The sequence below is a fragment of the Antechinus flavipes genome, chromosome 3, assembly GCF_016432865.1.
Source record: "Antechinus flavipes isolate AdamAnt ecotype Samford, QLD, Australia chromosome 3, AdamAnt_v2, whole genome shotgun sequence".
In the NCBI taxonomy this organism is placed as follows: domain Eukaryota; kingdom Metazoa; phylum Chordata; class Mammalia; order Dasyuromorphia; family Dasyuridae; genus Antechinus; species Antechinus flavipes.
In genome coordinates, this window is record NC_067400.1 from 349156364 (window position 1) to 349176524 (window position 20161).

Sequence of the window (20161 nt, forward strand, 5' to 3'; positions counted from 1 at the left end):
AACTAAGAAGTTATAGACACATACACAGATTTGTGTATGGGAAATGAATGTGAGGTTTCTTTGGGATAGGGAATTCTGAGATGAGGAAACTCCCTCTTCCAATGTAGGTGGCCACTTTTATGCAATTTGAAGTCTTAAAGAGCTGTCTAGGGTATTGAGAGGTGAAGTGGCCTGCCAGGATGTGTCAGAGGCTGAATTTACCATAATCCTCCTGGCATATCAGGAGGGGAAGTTTCCCCACCCAAGAATTCCGTATATCAAAGAAATCACAGGTCTAATTCCAATTCCTAGGTTCTCTTTGCTATCTTTTGACTTGCACCTAAACCAGATATACTACACCACACACTTTTTATACCATATCACTTATTGTAGCAAAGTGAAGAAGAAGAAAATGTCTTTTGTATAGCCAAAATGTATTAGAGAAGCAATTTGAACTCTGATCTTCCTGACGCTAAGGCCAACTCTGTTATATCTCTGAATGTCTTTAGTTTATACTATAATAATATAATATATATAATAATATATGTATACATGCATATATTATATATTATATGAATATATTAATATCTAATACTATAAGTTACAGAAGAGTTATCAATCTGAATCATTGCAGAGAGTTTCCTTTCTAAGAGTTTCTTATATCAAGGGAGGAAGGAAAGAAGGAAGGAAGGAAGGAAGGAAGGAAGGAAGGAAGGAAGGAAGGAAGGAAGGAAGGAAGGAAGGAAGGAAGGAAGGAAGGAAGGAAGAAAAGAAGGAAAGAAGGAAGGAAGGAAGGAAGGAAGGAAGGAAGGAAGAAAAGAAGGAAAGAAGGAAGGAAGGAAGGAAGGAAGGAAGGAAGGAAGGAAGAAAGAAAGGAAGGAAGGAAGGAAAGGAAAAAGGAAAGGAAGGAAGAAAGGAAGGAAGGAAAGAAGAAGAGAAAGATTGAGAGAAAGGAAAGAAAAATGTGTATATATCCATCTATCTGTGTGTGTATTTCTATCTATCTATTCTATTTTATCTATATCTATCTATCTATAACCATATGGACAGTGTTAGGTTTAGAATTGAGTGGGAAGGAATCATTTGGAAAATTGCGCGGTTCTTTCTAGGATCCTAAATGTTCCAAAAGCCCAATGTTTTAGTAATACTATAAGGCTATAATTGTAAAAAGCTCTAATCTTAGAAGAATAAATATTATAAATAATTCAAAGGGCAACACAAATATGCATGACAGTCATGATAGGCTGCAACATGTTACTGGTGATAACTTGGATAAATATCATAAAAGACATTTTAAAACATGATTGACAAGAAGGTGAATTGGTTCAGTCATGTATGGAGATAGGGACAATATAGGGAGACAGTCCAAGTGGCATTCAAAATATGAGAGAAAGGCCTTCAGCATGTCCAGTGGATCAATATGGAGGATCTATGAAAAGACAAAGAAAAGAATCATGCAAGATTGTAAGGTCCAGAGAATGGATGCATAGATGGAGAAAGTATTCATGATAAAGAAATCAGAGATATATCGAAATATATCTCTGATTACATAATAAACTCTGTGAAGACAGTGCTAATGTCTAATACTAAATACTTATCACACGTCTTTGAACAAAATATAGGCCCTAAGGAATTATTTGGTGACTGACAGATTTTATTTTTCCTTTTGTTAGCCAGCCCTTTCCTAAATAGATAATGGAAAAATTAACTCCAGTTCCCACGCTTGTTTCAGTGATCTCTGTTCTAAAGCGGCAGAGAGATGTGTTGTGGAATCACAAAATGTTAGTGCAATGAATACAAATTTAGAGATCATCAAACCACAACTCTTTATTGTATATATGAGAAAAATGAAGTGATTTACTAAAAGTCATACAGATATTGAGGAAAAGATTTAAGAACAGAATCCCTAGTTTTTTCCTCTCCTAACCAGGGCTCTTGACACCCTACCACTCACAGACTTAGAAAGGCAAAAAATGTGAAGAGTCTGACTCTCATATTCTATGCCTTCCAGGTCTAAATAATGAATCTAAATATTGTCTTATTCACTGACTCCTCCTCTTGACATCCAATCCAACCCAGTTCCACAGACCAACCCAAGAGAAATTAATAAAATAAAATGATCAGTCCCTAAAGTTGCCCAAGAATGTAAAAAATAAATCTGCTCCATAACCAAGCTAATAATACTGATTGATATCCATAAAGAAACTAATTAGAATAACAACAACAATAATACATCTCTTGAGTAATTAATGCTGTGCAGGCACATTACTTTAAAAATAAGATCCTGGGCTCCTTTTCTTCTGGGACAGTTAAATCACATCTGAAACTTGAAAGGGATAAGGTTAATTTATGGCATTAGTTTATTGCTTCCCTAGATTGGAGTAAGCACTTGACAGATTGGGCCACAAGACAGGTGTCTGAATTGGAACTGGGTAGGTGGGGTGAGAGTTAGTCCCTTTCCTCTAATCCAAGCTTCTCTTTTCCAACTGCATTGTTATTCTTCCTTGAATTTTAAAAAAGATTCATAGAAAACATTTAAAGTTTTTAAGTTATAATTTTGTAGGTGAGGAAATTGAGGCAGGGGAGAAATGATTTACAGATCATTCTATTTGAAAATGGCAGAGGCAGAATTACAATCAAACTCCTAGTTTGCTTGTTCTTTCCATTATATCTTGCTCTCTCAATATTACCATCATGTCTCACAATTTCTCTAACTACTCAAGTACTCCACCTTATTACTGAGAACTAATTTATTCATAAATAATGCTACTTTACATTTGTATAGCATTATAGTTTTTCAAATGTTTTCACATACATGTTTGATCTTCACAAACCAATAGGAATAAGTTAATTGTTATATTCCTATTTTACAGACATGAATGTGGATCCTCAGAGAGTTTTAAGTAATTTGTCTAAGATGAGCCAGGAGAAGGGCCAAGTCTAATGCTTTTGAACACCATCATGGCCCATTGGAAAGAACCTAAGTTTTGAACTCAGAGGACCAAGACTTGAATCCTCTCTCTACTTCACTGATTTTTGGCTTCAAGTTCCTCATGTATAACATGAAGACTTTGGACTAGTTAACTTCTGTGATCGTTTTTAGCTGCAAATATATGATTCTTCTCTCTGTGAGTCTTGCTGAGATATTCACTATCATCTTTCTATGTGATCCTAAGACAAACCTGTTCTACCCCTCCCGAAACCTTGAGCAATATCCAGGTGTGCTGGTAGTCCTTATTGTTGTATTCTGAAAAGACAATTTGCGTTTACTCGAATGTTTGGGGGGGAAGTAAAAATGAAACAAGGAAACCCTTTGGTTTCCTCATCTTTGTTGTTGTTACAGTTTCCAAAATGCATGCATTGGCTTCCCTTCCTTAGGAAGTAAACAGGATTAATCTTCCTTTGATGAGTCATCATTAGGTTATGATTGGTTGTCCAGGCTTTCATTTCCAGATGATTTAGACAGGTTCAGGGGAACAAAAAGAAAGACCTAAAATGATCTTGTCACTTCCTTTTTTGGAAGGATAGTCAAGAACAAGTTCTTGATTTGATCTGTGAACTTTTTTATAACTGTATTTCAATATCATTGATTTCTGTGGTAATCCTATGCATTTAATTTTGTGCATTTAAAAAAATTATTCTCAGAAGGGGACTATAGACCTTACCCTACAGTCAAAGAGATCCTTGACATAAAAAAAAAAAAAAACATGAAAGAGTGCTATACTAGGACTATGGCTGGAGATGTAGAAAGTATGGAAGACTTGGGGTTGAATATGTCCCAAGACCACAAAAAATTTGGATTTTTTAAATTAGAATTTTAAAACCACAATAAAACCCCATTGATACCAGCTTCGAATTTGACTCTTCCTATAAAACTAGGTTGGGAAGAATTTTTTTTTAGTTAATGCAATATTCTAATCATTTGTTTTCCAATTCCTGATAAATTGAGATCTAATTATCTTGATGGTTTGAAATGTAAGCTCCTTGAGAGAACAAATTGTTTCCTTTTTTGGTAATCTCCATCCTAGCTACCACAGATCCTAGTCTATAGAAGGTACATAATAGATGCTTATTGCTTGAATGGTTAATAATCTTTTGAGGTTTTATCAGGGACCCAAAAGGGAAGGCCACATTTCCCACAATACTGAGAGACCTCTGGTTTGGCTTGCATGACCCATCTCCATCTCAATGATGGTAGCCATGATTCATCTTTATCCAATAGCATTTGCCATCTATCCAAACCAAAGAATAGCAGACAAACAAAATCTCAGCACGAAGAAGGCAAATTATGGCCTGAGATACTGGTTGGAGGTTCCTGGCCCATCGCCATGACCTGATATAATATGAGAGACCTTTCCTGCAGCGTGCCCCATTCTCAGCAGAGATAGGAAGGAGCTAATCCCAAATTAAAGAGCACTGAAGTAGAGCAAAGTGGCAGGCAGTGTGGGCCAGCAGTGATAGGCAGCGATTCATTAATTACCTCCTTTGGAAGGGAAGCAAAGGATTTCTTGCTTCCCTGTTGCTTAAGTGGCAACAACCCAAGTTTGAGCAAATGAAGGAAAAACCACAACCTCTGATGGAGAGGTTGGGGAGGGTGCTATTGTAATCATCTTCAACCTTGCCTGGAGGAAGCCCCAGGAGAATGTTCTGGAGAGCTGGGGATGGACCTGAGAGGTTTCAAGATAGAGAAACTATGGGTGTCGTTTGAGATGAGCCAATTGGCTCAGGGAAATAAACCCAAATCAGAAGAGGTAATATCCAAGCTCAGGCTCCTCTCCATAGCACATCTCTAATGCCATGTGTGAGCAGCTGCCGTAGCTGGGGGAGGAAAAGAAACCTTCTGCCCCAGGGGATGTCTAAGCCTTGTGGAGTCCCCATACTTGGCAGTCAGGAAGAAAAAGTGCATCAGAGAGGAGAGAAAAGATTTTGCTTCCAAAGCCTTCCTAGTGGAATGCTTCTCCAACTCAAGAGCCAGCTCCCCACTCTCCTACCATCTCAAGGACCAAGGCACTCCTTCTAAAGTTCTTCAGGACTAAGTATACATGTGAAAGTGAACAGAGCAGCTCAGCTTGGCTCTTGTATGCTCCAATCTAACCCTTGCCACATAGGGAAGGCATCCAGGAAGAGGAAATGTTTGACTTCAGTCTTCAAAGTAGATATGATACAAGGAAGTGTAGAAACAGTGGGAATTCCTTGAGGATAAGGGAAGAATGAGAAGGGGGAGCTGGAAAGGGAAGGAAGCACAATCAAGGGCTGCCATTTTCTTATTTAAGGTGATATACAAGCAGCTTGCTCCCAAGAATAAGCAGAAAATCCAACCTGCTTCCTCCATGTAATAATAATGAGTACTTGGTGTTGTAGTTATAGAACTTTACCTCGGATCAGGAAGGCAGGACTCCTCAAATCCTGATTTGGAGGTGTCCTAACTATATGGCCCTGAAAACATCCCTTAACTTCTCCTAGACTTGGTTTATTCTTCTATAAAGTAAGGATGGAGCTGCTGGGTGGCAGGATGGAGAGAGTCAAAGATCATCTTGATCAGTTCTGATGGACATGGTTCATTTCACCATCAAGGTGATTCAGGCCAGTTCCAATGCTCATGTGATAGAGAGAACTATTTGCACCCAGAGGGAGGACTGAGTGTGGTTCACAACATGATATTTTCACTTTTTTGTTGTTGTTTTCTTGCATTTTGTTTTCTTTCTCATTTTTTCCCTTTTTTATCTGATTTTTCTTGTGCAGCACAATTATGGAAATATATTTAGAAGAATTGTGCAAAAAAAAAAAAAAAAAAGATATCTTCCTGAGTTCAAATTCAACCTCAGACACTAATTGAATGATCCTGAGCAAGTCATTATACTCTATTTGCCTCAATTTTCTCATCTTTAAAATGAGCTGGAAAAGAAAATGGCAAGCCACTGCAGTATCTTTGTCAAGAAAACTCCAAATGGATCCACAAAGAGCTGAACAGGACTAGAAAATGACTAAACAACAATATATAGGACATATGTAACAGAAACAGTATAAATAAGCAGGATAAGAGCTGTACAAACGTCAGCTATTTTTTATTATTAAAGCCAAGTCTCTATAAAGCAGACCAGGAAGCCTTACTGATATCTAAAAGTGAATTTGTTTAAGATTTTGGAGTTCACTAAGTGCTTTCTATCTCATTAACAATTCTATGTACTAGGAAAAGCAGTGGGTTTTGGCATCAGAGGTTGTGGGTTTGAATTCTGGCTAGATTATTTGTTAACTGGGTAAACTTGAGAAAATTATTTCTTTCTTCTAGACCTCAATTTCTTCAACTACATAATGAAAGAGTTAGACTAGATGATTTCAAAGGTCTCATCTAACTCTAAATTCTGACACAAAACAGACTCTAATATAAAAGACTAGTGTTTATTACCAAATCAGGGTGGTCAACTTAGGGGTGCTTTCCCTAATTTATTATGGTTGTTTTCTTTGGTTTTTACCCTGCTCATCTCCCTTCCTGACTGGATAAATCAAGCCCATATGTTAATTACTAAATAAGAAATCACACCAGAGGACATTCCAGAACGTTGCAGTAATCCAGGCAGTACAGCCTGGTGGATTGAGTAGATTGCACCATCAGGGCTGGCTTTTCCATTTAAGAAGTGACTTTAAAGGGCCAGATCATCCTTCTCTAATGTTCTTAGCATAGGAAGCCACAGCACAGGTAACTGGCATTTCTTCGTACTCCAAGCACCCAATCTATGCTCTTTTCAGCTGCCTTTATAAAGGTCATAAAGGGCCATAGCAACTGTTCTTCCTTAACAACATAAGAAAAAGCCCATCATGGAGAAGGACTAGGCACCATGGTACCTGAACCAATTCACTCAGTGGGATATAGCACAATCATACGTGGTCAGATTTACATTGGAAATCGGTCTTTTCTTTTCTTTTCTTTTTTCTGAGGCAATTGGGATCAAGTGACTTGCCCAGAGTCACACAGCTAGGAAGTGTTAAGTGTCTGAGACCAGATTTGAACTCAGGTCCTCCGAACTTCAGGGCTAGTTCTCTATCCACTGAGCCATTTAGCTGCCCCTGGGAATGGATCTTTTCAACCAGTTAGTCCAAGTACTTTTATTATAGGTAAGGAAACTGAGTCCCAAGGAAACAAAAATGTCTTGTCTAAGATTACCTAATTAGGAAATGACATTGCTGGGATATGAACTTAGCTCATTCTATGACTAGCTATATCTATCTCTATAGTTATCTATAGAGATAGATATTGATTACTTCTCTTTTCATCAGGTTTCATCTTGGGTCCCCTTTCCATAAGGTCCACTTCTCAAGTTCCATCTCAAATTCCTTTTCTATAAGGTCTACTTCTCTTCTCCTCAGGTTCCATGTCCACTTCTCTTCTCCTCAGGTTCCATCTTGAGTCAGCTTTCCATAAGGTCCACTTCTCTTCTCCTCAGGTTCCATCTTGAGTCTCCTTTTCATAAGGTCCACTTCTCTTCTCCTCAGGTTCCATCTTGAGTCTCCTTTTCATAAGGTCCACTTCTCTTCTCCTCAGGTTCCATTTTGAGTCCCCTTTCCATAAGGTCCACTTCTCTTCTCCTCAGGTTCCATCTTGAGTCTCCTTTCCATAAGGTCCACTTTTCTTCTCCTCAGGTTCCATCTTGAGTCTCCTTTCCATAAGGTCCACTTCTCTTCTCCTCAGGTTCCATCTTGAGTCTCCTTTCCATAAGGTCCACTTTTCTTCTCCTCAGGTTCCATCTTGAGTCTCCTTTTCATAAGGTCCACTTCTCTTCTCCTCAGGTTCCATCTTGAGTCCCCTTTCCATAAGGTCCACTTCTCTTCTCCTCAGGTTCCATCTTGAGTCTCCTTTTCATAAGGTCCACTTCTCTTCTCTTCAGGTTCCATCTTGAGTCTCCTTTTCATAAGGTCCACTTCTCTTCTCAGGTTCTATTTTGAGTCCCCTTTCCATAAGGTCCACTTCTCTTCTCCTCAGGTTCCATCTTGAGTCTCCTTTTCATAAGGTCCACTTCTCTTCTCCTCAGGTTCCATCTTGAGTTCCCTTTCCATAAGGTCCACTTCTCTTCTCCTCAGGTTCTATCTTGAGTAAGCTTTCCATAAGGTCCACTTCTCTTCTCCTCAGGTTCCATCTTGAGTCTCCTTTTCATAAGGTCCACTTCTCTTCTCCTCAGGTTCCATCTTGAGTCTCCTTTTCATAAGGTCCACTTCTCTCGTCCTCAGGTTCCATTTTGAGTCCCCTTTCCATAAGGTCTTCCTTTTAGTGAAGCCAGTTGTCATGGTTGAAAAGAGGTATATTAAGGCCAGTCCAATCTAATTTTGTTTGAAGAACATTTAAATGGCCACTCTGTACAAATCACTGTGCTGGGTCTTGGGATACAAAATCCCTACCTTCATGAGTGGTTTGTAATATAGTAGAGAACTCCCTCTACACTAATACTTTTTCCCTTTTCCCAGACACCCCAGTCTCTGTGGCCCAAGTGGTATTCTGTGCTTAATGTCCTTACATTATGCTAGACCATATATGGATTGTAAAGAAATATAAAATATTGTCTCTATCATTAAAGTGTTTGCAATATGTGGGGAGATAATACATATAAGAGTAGACAAATATAGATATATATATATGTGTGTGTGTGTGTGTGTGTGTGTGTGTGTGTGTAAAGTTAATTAAAGTCTCAAAAGGGTTATGTTATTTCAAGTTTTAATAACTTAAAACTGGGCAGCTAGGTGACACAGTAGATAGAGTATTGGATTTGAAGTTCAAATCTATCCTCAAACACTTACTAACTGTGTAACCTTGGACAAGTCACTTTGCCCTGGTTTCTACTATGATCTGGAAAAGGAAATGACAAACTATTTCAATATCTTTGCCAAGAAAACCTCCATAGAGTCATGAAGAGTAAGATATGACAAAAATAACTTAAAACTACACATATAAGTACATAAGTACCATACATAGTATGTATGGTACATAAGTACCATACATAGTATATATGGTACATAAGTACCATACATAGATGGAAGAGACATTGTTGATAGATGGTTGGCCATGAAATTTAAAAAAAAAAAAAACAACATGGTGGCTCAAATGATGGATCAAAATCAGTGATGCTTGTTAGACCTTCTTCAGCAATCCCTAAGTTTACAAGGTACAGACCAATTATACATACATACCAGTGAATTTCCCACTGTCATGCAATTACAGGACTTAATTATTCTTGCCTCAAACTCCCCTCAAAAAACAGTAACAATAATATACATCTATATGAGAGGAAGATCAAAGAAGACTTCCTAAAAGAGGTGGAACTTATAACTTCCCTTATTCTTCATCATGTCTTGCTTCCAAAGTTTAAATTCTGGGTCCTAAATCAAAACTTTGTTCTCACACACCCAAAAATAACTTTAAAAAAACTGGCAAGTGATAGGCTTTTTTGTGCTTCCTCTGATCTCTACAGGAGCTACTTGTATGTAATCCTATATTGGCTTGGTATGTCTAGGTCATAATGAGAAAAGATAGAGAGGAATTGACTTAATAGGTACATGGGAAAGAGTAAATAATAAACCCATAATTCCAGGGTAAGTTGGGGCAAGAAGTACTATCCTGTCCAGAAATAACTATATAAAAAGCCCCCTTTGACTACTAAACAATTGTGACATAATGAAATGGGTGATTAGTAAGAAAATATTTCTTATTATAAAAGCATTTTTCCATCCTTCACTGTCCCCTTTCAAAGTTAGCTTTGTCCTTACCTCCATGTATTGGTCAAGTTTATCCCCAAATCTAGAATATCCATCTTCTCCACCATTCTCTGCCTTTCTAAACCTTACATTCACAGAATTCTAGAATTTGAGAGATGGCATTCTCCAATTGATAAATGGTCAAAGGATATGAACAGACAATTCTCAGACGAAGAAATTAAAACTATGTATAGCCATACGAAAATATGCTCCAAATCATTATTAATCAGAGAAATGCAAATTAAGACAACTCTGAGATACCACTACACTCCTGTCAGATTGGCTAGAATGACAGGGAAAGATAATGCGGAATGTTGGAGGGGATGTGGGAAAACAGGGACACTGATACATTGTTGGTGGAATTGTGAATACATCCAGCCATTCTGGATACCCCAAAGAGATACTAAAGAAGGGAAAGGGACCTGTATTGCCAAAATGTGGCAGCCCTGTTTGTAGTGGTTAGAAGCTGGAAAATGAATGGATGCCCATCAATTGGAGAATGATTGAGTAAATTATGGAATATTATTGTTCTGTAAGAAATGACCAGCAGGATGAATACACAGAGGACTGGCGAGACTTACATGAACTGATACTAAGTGAAATGAGCAGAACCAGGAGATCATTATATACCTCAAAAACGATACTGTTTGAGGATGTATTCTGATGGAAGTGGATCTCTTCAATAAACAGAGCTAATTCAGTTTCAATTGATCAAGGATAGACAGAAGCAGCTACATCCAAAGAAAGAACACTGGGAAATGAATATAAACTGCTTGCATTTTTGTTTTTCTTCCCGGGTTATTTATAGCTTCTGAATCCAATTCTCCCTGTGCAACAAGAGAACTGTTCGGTTCTGCCCACATATATTATATCTAGGATATACGGTAGCCTATTTAACATGTAAAAGACTGCTTGCCATCTGGGGGAGGGGGTGGAGGGAGGGAGGGGAAAAATCGGAACAGAAATGAGTGCAAGGGATAATGTTGTAAAAAATTAACCTGGCATGGGTTCTGTCGATAAAAAGTTATTTAAAAAAAAAAAAAGAATTTGAGAGCTGGAAGAGATTAACTTAACCTTCTGACCCAATCCCTTCATGAAAGAAATCTCCATTATAAAAATGGTCATCTAGTCTCAGCTTGAAGATCCTCAAGATGGGAGAAGCTAGCTTCTCTCAAAGCAGCCCATTCCAATTTTGGACATCCCTGATTATTAGGAAGTTTTTCCTTATATCAAGCCATAATTGTCCTCTTTTAAATTTTCATTCATTGCTCATGATTCTACCCTCTGGGGTCAAATGGGTCGTACCTAACCTGTCCGCCACAAAGATGAGAAGGTATTTATTGTGCCCTTCCCCTCCCCTATTTCCCATCCCCATCTTCCATCCCTCCCATCCCCATCTCCAAAGTGACTATCTTTTTTACTTCAAATTAAACATCCCCAGTTCTTTCAATTCATCCTTAAATAATATGCTCAAATTCCATTACCATGGTGGTTGTCAACTTTAGACATTTTTCCTTCCATTTGTTCATTCAGTTACTCATTTATTGGTTTGTTTGTTTAACCATTTATTTATTAGTTTATGCATTCACTCATTTGCTTGGGTTTTTATGTTTTGTTCATTCACTTATATATTTTCATTTATTTGATTCATATTTTTTACTTGCTGGATTATATGTTTATTCATATAAGCATTTATTATCTCTCTGTCCTATTACAACCCCTTCACAGAACAATTTTGTAAAATAAGAGAAAAATAAAATTCTGGTAACAAATAAACATAGTCCTGCAAAACAAATTTCCACATTGGCTGTGGCCAAAAATGTAAGTGTTATTCTGTATTTTTAAGTCCATCACCTTTCTGGCAGGAGGTGAGTAGAACATTTTATCTTCAGCACTTTGTTGCATTATCAATAGTACTCAGAACTGAAGACAATATTCCTGAGGAGGCCTGAGGAGGGCAGAGTAGAGCAGAACCATCATTCCTATTCTCAGGATTCTCTATTCCTGGAAGTGAACTCCCCTCCCCTCTTTTTCCCCTCCTATCCCCAATGCAGTTCAGGAGCACATTAGTTTAGTTGACTGCTATATCACACTGCTGACTCACAGTGAACCTGTGAGCTATAAAACTCTCTTCTCTCTCTCTCAGAAGACAACTTAGGGCTCATCTCCTCTAGAAAGACTATTATGACCACCTCAATCTATAGCAACCACTCCTTTCCTCCTCTGGTTTCCTTCCTTTAGCAGAAAGCTTTGCTGAGCCATTGAAAGCTGTTGATGAAGCAAGATTTGATGCTCAATTCAGAGGAACTTGAAACCTGAGGATGAGGGGATTTTGAACTGGAAAGAACTTTTAACTTAGCTCAACTAGCTCATACAGAAGTGATTTTTCCATAGTCATATCACTTATCGATAGCAAGACCAGGACTCAAATTCTGATTCCATGTCTAATTGTCTTTTCCCTATATCATTAGTTGTTTTAAACCTCCTCTTTCTTTTCTTCTTTTGAGACAATTCACAAATATATACTGAGTAATTTTAGAGACATTAAGATATAATGAATAAAGTATGACATGTAGGATACTTGAATTCAAATTTTGCCTCTGATACTTCCTACCTAAATGGCCATGAGTAAATCATATAACCACTATGAGTCTCAGTTTCCTAATCTATCAAATTAGAGATACTTTGAGAGGTATAAGAGAAATATATGCTATGGTTCCCTCCCTCATTGTTGATTTGGAAGAATATTAATTGTCCATTTGGAACAATACAGAACAATATGAATAATTAAAAATTAAATTAAACAGAATCAAGTACCAAAATACAGGATACATAAGTAAGCCCTCCTGAATGGTTTGAAAGGAGAGAGAACTCATTGTGGATTGAAGTTATCAGGTATAGAAAGGTAGTGGTCACTCTGTAATGTGCCTCAGTCAGACCATATCTAGATAACATTCTGTTCACTTCTGAGTGCCACATTTTGGTAAAGAAACTGATAAGCCAGAGCAACCCTTGAAGAGGACAACTATGGGTATCCAAGTGCTTCTAGTCTGTGAAATTTGTTGAAATGAGGGATATTTGGGTGAGAGATGTATTGGAGAAGACATGACCATCATCAAATACTTGAAAAACTGGCAAATGAATAAAGGAATTAGTATGGGACAAATCAGGACAAACAGATTGATCAAGAGGGTGGAACTAGTTATTGGGAAGGAAGGGGGAGAAGGAAGGGATGATGTAATGAGGTCAATTTAGGTTTGATGTCACAAAAACCTTCCTAATAGACCTCTTAAAAAGTAGAATGGCTGCTTCAGGAGATAGTGGGTTCCTCTTTACCAGAGGTCATTTAAAAAAAAAAAAAAAAACAACTAAATGACTATTTGTAATATGTCATAGTGAGTTCTTTTTTAGGGATGTGTTTTGTGGATTAGGTGCTCTACAACATTGTTTTGTACTCTAATATTCTATGAGTATTATTTTGTAAAAACATGGATTGTCCTGGAATTGTACCCACAGAGTCAGGATTAACCTTCTATCTCACAGAGTTCCTCATATCCTTTAAGATATAGCTCAAAGGACATCTTTTACATGGAGCTTTTTCTGATCCCTCAAAATGCTAAACTACCTTGTATTAATGACTTTGTGTGTACTTGTATTTGTTCAATTTAAGTTCCATATATATATATATATATATATATATATATATATATACACACACACACACACATAAATATGTATACATACACATACATTAAGATACTTTGAGAGGTATAAGAGAAATATATGCTATGGTTCCCTCCCTCATTGTTGATTTGGAAGAATATTAATTGTCCATTTGGAACAATACAGAACAATATGAATAATTAAAAATTAAATTAAACAGAATCAAGTACCAAAATACACACATATGAACACAGAACAATATGAATAATTAAAAATTAAATTAAACAGAATCAAGTACAAAACACACACATAAATATGTATACATACACATACATTATTTGTATTTTATGTATTTTTATACCCACAGATATATGTATATTTGTCATTTTTCAGTCATTTAAGTCATATCCCATTATTTGTGAGTACATTTGGGATTTTCCTGGCAAAGATATTGAAGTAGTCTGCCATTTCCTTCTCCAGCTCATTTTAGAGAAAACTGAAGCAAACAGAGTAAAGTGACTTGCCCAGGGTTATACAGCTAGTGTTTGAGTTATATTATATATATATATATATGTATATATATATGTATATATATATATGTATGTATATATATGTATGCATATACATATATATACTGGTATATAGTAAATAATAAATACTTGTTGATCAATCATTGACTCCACTTAATTCCCCCCCAAAAAAGCTTCTCTTAACTAGCCTACTCATTATATTTCCTATAATTCCAACTTTCAAATCATAAGAAAAGATATCAAAGAGTAACCACATTGGAGAAATCTTTGGAGAAAAACAAGCATGTACCATAATAATAACTGGGCTACTGAGAGATACAAGATGCTGCAAAGAGAGATGACATACTCTGTCTACAATCTAGTGGATTCAATTCAACAAACATCTATCACAGTGGATTAGTAATGTCATAGCATGTCTGAGCCTTAACCCCCAAGCATCTGAGATTCTGCAGGGATCTCAGATATTCAATCAAAATGTGGTCTAAATTAAAAAGGCATTTATTTGTGAATGAACAAAGCAAGAGAAGAGGAGAGGAATATAACGTAAGAGGAAGATGGCTGCATTTAGAGGCAAAGGAGAGGGACTTCAGGCCCTGTGCTAACACCAGCTATTTCTGTAGTCTTGGGCAATTTGATCCTTTGAGCCTCAGTTTCCTCATCTATAGAATGGGTATAATAATACCTGCACTATCTACTTCACAAGGATCCAATAAGCTAATGTAGGAAAGCACCTTTTTAAGCCGTGAAGTGCTGTGTAAATGTGAGCCATAGTCTTCTCCAATGCATCATAGAGTTGAGCCTAAGTTAAATTCTGGCAGGTCTTATCAAATTGCAAAGGGTTGAGTACATGCTCAGAGACAGATTGTCATCTGTGTACCAGCACAGTTCAGTTCAGAGAGGTTCATCATTCCCAGAGGGTTGGCCAAGAAATAATGATTTTTTTTTTAGCCATAGCAGTTTAAATAGCCAGCTACAAAGGGATTGCAATCTGTATCTATGCAGGAAGTATCCATTTGGATGAAATCACAAATTTCTTTAAGTAATGAAGGAAGATGACAGGAATGCAATGTCCTTCCTCTTCTCTGGCATTAACATCAGCTGGGAGGGAGGGGGCTGGGGACCAAAGAGAAAGCTCTCACCTTCAATTGGACAGTGTGGTGTCCACATCTGCAATGCTGTGAACACTTCTTAAGGGCCATAGTATGGGGCCAGAGAAGGTACAGAGAGGAAGCAATTCAAATGATCAAAGGACTGGGGGGATGTAAAAGCTGTTATATAAGAATGGGGGGGAAAGGACAAAGCTTCTTCAGAGGGGAAGATGAAAGCTGAGAGAGAATGTCATTGAACTCTAGGAATTAATGAATGGGATGTTCACTCCATCCCAGACAATTGAAGAAGTCGAGAAACAAGTTTAGAAAAAGTAAGAAAAAAAGGAAATCAAGGTAAGGAACTTGTTACTCCCAAAACTGTTTAAATTAGAGGTGTGAGAAGATTTGAAAAGACAGAGATAAATTCACAATTGTGATTAAGCTATTCAAGGAAACTGGGAATTTTAAATATTGATTGATATAAAAGGAAAGTAGAAAATCTGGGACAACATCCCTGCCTTTTGAGGTGGATACCAGGAAGAAAAATTGTGACATTTAATAACTCCCCCTACTCTGGGAAGATTATGAAATGATCTCCATGACATAGTACTGATGACTGTACAGTCAATTTCAAACCAATGGTCCTTCAAAGCCCAGCTTAAGTAGCATCTCCTACACAAGGTATTTCCTCTATCCTGTAGATGTTAGTGCTCTCCAAGACTACTATCCCAATACATTGTATATATTTTGTATTACTAATATATGCACATGATACATTTCCCAAATTGATTCTTCAAGGATGATTGCAGTGTTTTTCTTTGCATCCTCAGGACTTAGTAAGGTGTCATGCTTACAGAAGGCACTAAATAAATGCTTGTTGATTGAATTATATTTAAGCTAGCCCTAACTTCAGTCTGTTACCATTCTCCACCAGAGAAGAGTTGCCACAAATTAATCTCTCTTCATGGATACAGAGATCTAGTGGGTCAAGGCAAATGAGCAGTTGTCATTCTCATTTAAAGTTGAAAGTCTTTAACAATTTTCTTCAGTCCCTTTTAGATAAAGTATTGTTTTCTTTTAAACTGATCTTCTTTGAGTGGGAATACATTTGCCAACCATCTTTTCTCAAGTTTCATTTAGCTCACCCTTTCATGCCTCCCCCCCAGTCATTGCCCAATTGTCCCCTGGCATGCATCAGTCCCAACTGTTTCCTCTCTGAGATGTACCCTTCAACGCTGTTTGTTGTGGGGAGGCAAACAGAGTCACCAATCTAAGGGGGAAAATATTAGCCTTTGTCTTCCTATTAAGGTTTGGGCTGGGTAGCATTTTTGAGGGTTGACTAGGGCTGCCAGTTCTTTATTGCACATCTGAAAGCACAGACGGATGTCTCCCAACATCACATCTGACCTTTGCGTTTGGATTCGCCCAGAGCTGAATCAGCTTGGGGAGCTTCCATTTTGACTAGGCTACATCTGAGGGAGTTCAATGTCAACCTTGCAAGCATAGAAGGGAGTCAAATGGTGGGAATTAGAGAAAGCTGAGCCCCAGCTCCTGCCTTTAACAATTACTCAGATCACGTGGCTAATTAAAATACCTTGGTGTCCATGGGGCAGCCCTCCTGCTGTTGGGCCATCTGCACCTGCAGTCTGTGCCCTGGAAAACCTTTCCATGAATTGTGTGCTCTTAATAGGTATTGCTGCGCCAATGACAATTACCTAATTAGTCATTAGATCACTAATGGTGAGCTCACCATCTTGATTATTTTATTTCTTATAGAATATTTCCCAAGGGTTTATTGAGACCTGGGGGAACAATATCACTAGAGGAAGAAATTGAGATACAAACAGAAAGGTGAGAGAGCCGTGTGTGTGTGTGTGTGTGTGTGTGTGTGTGTGTGTGTTAGAGAGACAGATTGACAGACACAGAAAACAGAGGGCACCATCTCATGTGATGATTTTTTAAGAGTGATAACCATTCAGATCTCACTTATAAAGTCATCTCAATATTAATTTAAAGAGTTATCCCAACCTATTCTGAGAGTACTAGATAATCAAGCAGTTACCATTTAAATAACAATTTATAATCAATCCTAGAACCAAAGACTATTAGTGCTAGAATCACCCTTTGGATTTAGAAATCCTTAGGATTTAGGACTATGAAATAATTTAGAGAATAATGTGGTCTAATCTCATTTTATAGGTTAGAGAACTGAAGCACATTAAAAAGAAATCAACTTGCTATTCTCCATAGGCAGATACAAGCCCCTCACCAGAAATGCTCTCCCTTCTCTCCTTTACTTCTTGACATTCCACAGTTTCCTTCAAGCATCAACCAAAGTAATCTCTTCTTAATGAAGTCCTTGATTCCCCGGTTCCATGCTGTCCCACTTTATTTTGTATATATTTTGTATTTATATTTACTTGGCTGTGTATATTTGTATTCTCTTCTTCCACCTTCCTCTTCTTTCCCCCATAAAGTACTAGCTCCATAAGAGCAGCAATTGTTTCATTTCTTTTTCTTAGTTTATCCTGCCCCTAGCATGTTGATTTGAATGTTATTATTGTCATTGCTTTTGTTGATGAACTACATTTGTTAATTCATTGGTATAGAGAGCTCCTGGTGCAAAAATGCTTTTTATCCATGCTTTGAGCAGCATCTATATGGCACCTTCTAGTCTTAGAGAATTCTCTAGAGCTCTCTCCAGAGATTAAGAAATTTTCCCAGGATCCCACAGCCAGCATGTGTCAGAGCCAATTTTCTCAAATTTTGAAGCCTATTCTTGCTGATGCTAAGACCAGCTCTCTAGCGACTCTACCACATTGCCTCTCACCTTGAATGTAGCCAGCCCTTAATAAATGTTTATTGCTGTTGTTGTCCAGAGTCACATAGAAGTGAAGGATCACAGTATGGGATCCCACAAAATCCCTCACTCTTCCAAATCCAGCATTCTTTCCACTACTTTATATTTTAATAATCCCATAATGTATAATGAAAGTCAATGACAAGAAATACAAGCCTGTGGAGTAGGGAAGAAATGGAGGGAAAAGATCCAGGGGAAGAGGCCTCAGTTTCCAGTGATAATTATTTGTGGAAAAACTACTCAGGTCTTGACATGCTTTTAGGACACACATCAGTAGCATGTATATAAAAGGTCACAATAGGAGATTCCAGAAACCTCATGGGATCGTAGATTTTGAGTTAGAAGGGACATTAACAGTCACTGCCAGCTCTTTCATTTAGAGATAAGGAAATCTAGATTAAAAAGAAATAAAGTGACTTGACCAATATATAGCTAGTATCTGAGTCAAGATTTGAATCTGGGTCTTTTTCAGCTCAAAGACCAGTATTTGACAATATGTCATTCAACTTTAACCCATATAGAAAACTTATGCCAAAGGAAAGCAATCTCAGTAACACCAAAACTCCATTTTTCAGCTTTTTAAACTGGTTTGAGAGTCATCTCTTCCTATGGAAAAAGTAAAGCTAATTCTCCCACATCTTCAAGGACCAGTAAATTCTAAGAAAAGGTATTCACTTAAGACAAAGAACCAATGAATGCTGAGAAAAGATATTCTCCTAAGACAAACTGGGGAACATAAGACCTTTGAAAGATGCATCCTACAAGATCAAACATTTCCTCCAGTCATTAGTAAGAGTGTAGTATGCCCACTACCCAGGCGGCCTTGGGCAGAAGGACAGAAGATTGTTCCAGAGGAAAGGCTAAGGAGACAGCAATGATAGGATTTTTGAGATGCTGGAACATGGAATTCTGGAACAAAAAAAACAGCTCAATGAATTGTGGCCCCAGCAGTTGGAAATTTTTCTCTTTGACCAAGAGCAGAATTGGAATGAGTAATCTTAATAGCTCTGTCTTGGAAAACCTTCAATTTACCTATTATATCCATAATGGTTATAATCGGCTTAAAATGACAGAATTCCATGATATTTGTTTTTGGCAACTTCCCTGGAAGAGATGATGTGGAAGAGTGGGTAAAAAGTTGGCTTCAGAGTCAAAAAGACCTGGTTTCAAGTATTGCTTCTGACACATACATACCTAAGTCTGTTAATAGTCAGGAAAAAGGTAATTTCCTCCCATAGACTTCTGAACACCAATGAAATCACAAATCAGGACCAAACTCAGATTCCCTTTACCCCATTCCTTGGTACCCTTAAAAGGTCAGCTGAGTTGGGCAAAACATGGAATATTGGACTTGGTGTCAGGAAGACTTGAATTCAAATCCTGTTTCAGACACTTATGGCTCAAATTCACATTGTTTATTCTTAATGTGAGAATAAAACTACTTCAGGGTATTTCTTGTGTTCACTAATAGGGATTTAGCTTCCTAATTATATGCCGAGTAAAACACTTAACCTTTCTCAGCCTCAATTTCTTCACCTGTAAAATAAAGCTAATAATAATACCATCTGCTTCACAGAGAAAAACATGAGACTTGCATGAAATAAAAAAGAACAAAATGAACAGATCCAAGATAACATTGTATATAATTACAATATTGTTTTTAAAACAACTTTGAGCTATTAAGTCATTTTGACTATCAAAAATACCAAAATTATCTATAAAGGACATATGAAGAAAGACAGATACTATCTGCAAACAGAAAAAAACTGATAAATAGAAGTATATATAGAATAATCTGTATGTATGTATGTATGTATTTGTGTTTGATAATAGCCACCTCCAGGGCAGGAAGTGCAGAGAGGGGGAAAGGAGGAAAAAAAAAGAAAAAGAAATGTGCATGATATTTTAATTATATATTTAAAAGAAATAGCAAATTGTACATAATAGATTTGCAGTTTCCCATGTAATCTTTTTTATTATACTATGCTATGGAAATGCTTAATTTATTCCATAAATTAAAATTAAATAATTAAAAAAAAGTTATTGTGAAGATAAAGATAACATTTGTAAAGTGTTCTGTAAACTTTAAAGTACTATGTAAATACTAGTTATGATGATGATTTGCATTTTAACAGAAAACTCCTAAAGTTTTAAAACTTTTAATTCCTAATGGATAGTATCCTCAAATGGCATTTCAGGCTCAGTGGATCACTTCAGGTCATTCCCCTGTCTCTGGTGGTCCTCAGGCTGTACCATCTGGATGATTGACTGATTACCTTTCTCTGTCCTGGTTTTAATTG

The 20161-nt window shown here is 37.2% G+C and overlaps 1 long non-coding RNA gene across 1 annotated transcript in view; it reads right to left on the bottom strand.

Moving 5' to 3' along the window:
- LOC127557955 (uncharacterized) overlaps positions 1–9805 on the bottom strand; it is a 29411-nt gene extending 19606 nt beyond the window's left edge. Inside the window, exon 1 of the long non-coding RNA XR_007952677.1 lies at positions 9733–9805. This is a non-coding gene — a long non-coding RNA (uncharacterized LOC127557955). The remainder of the gene's footprint in view (positions 1–9732) is intronic.
- Positions 9806–20161: the final 10356 nt, after the last annotated feature.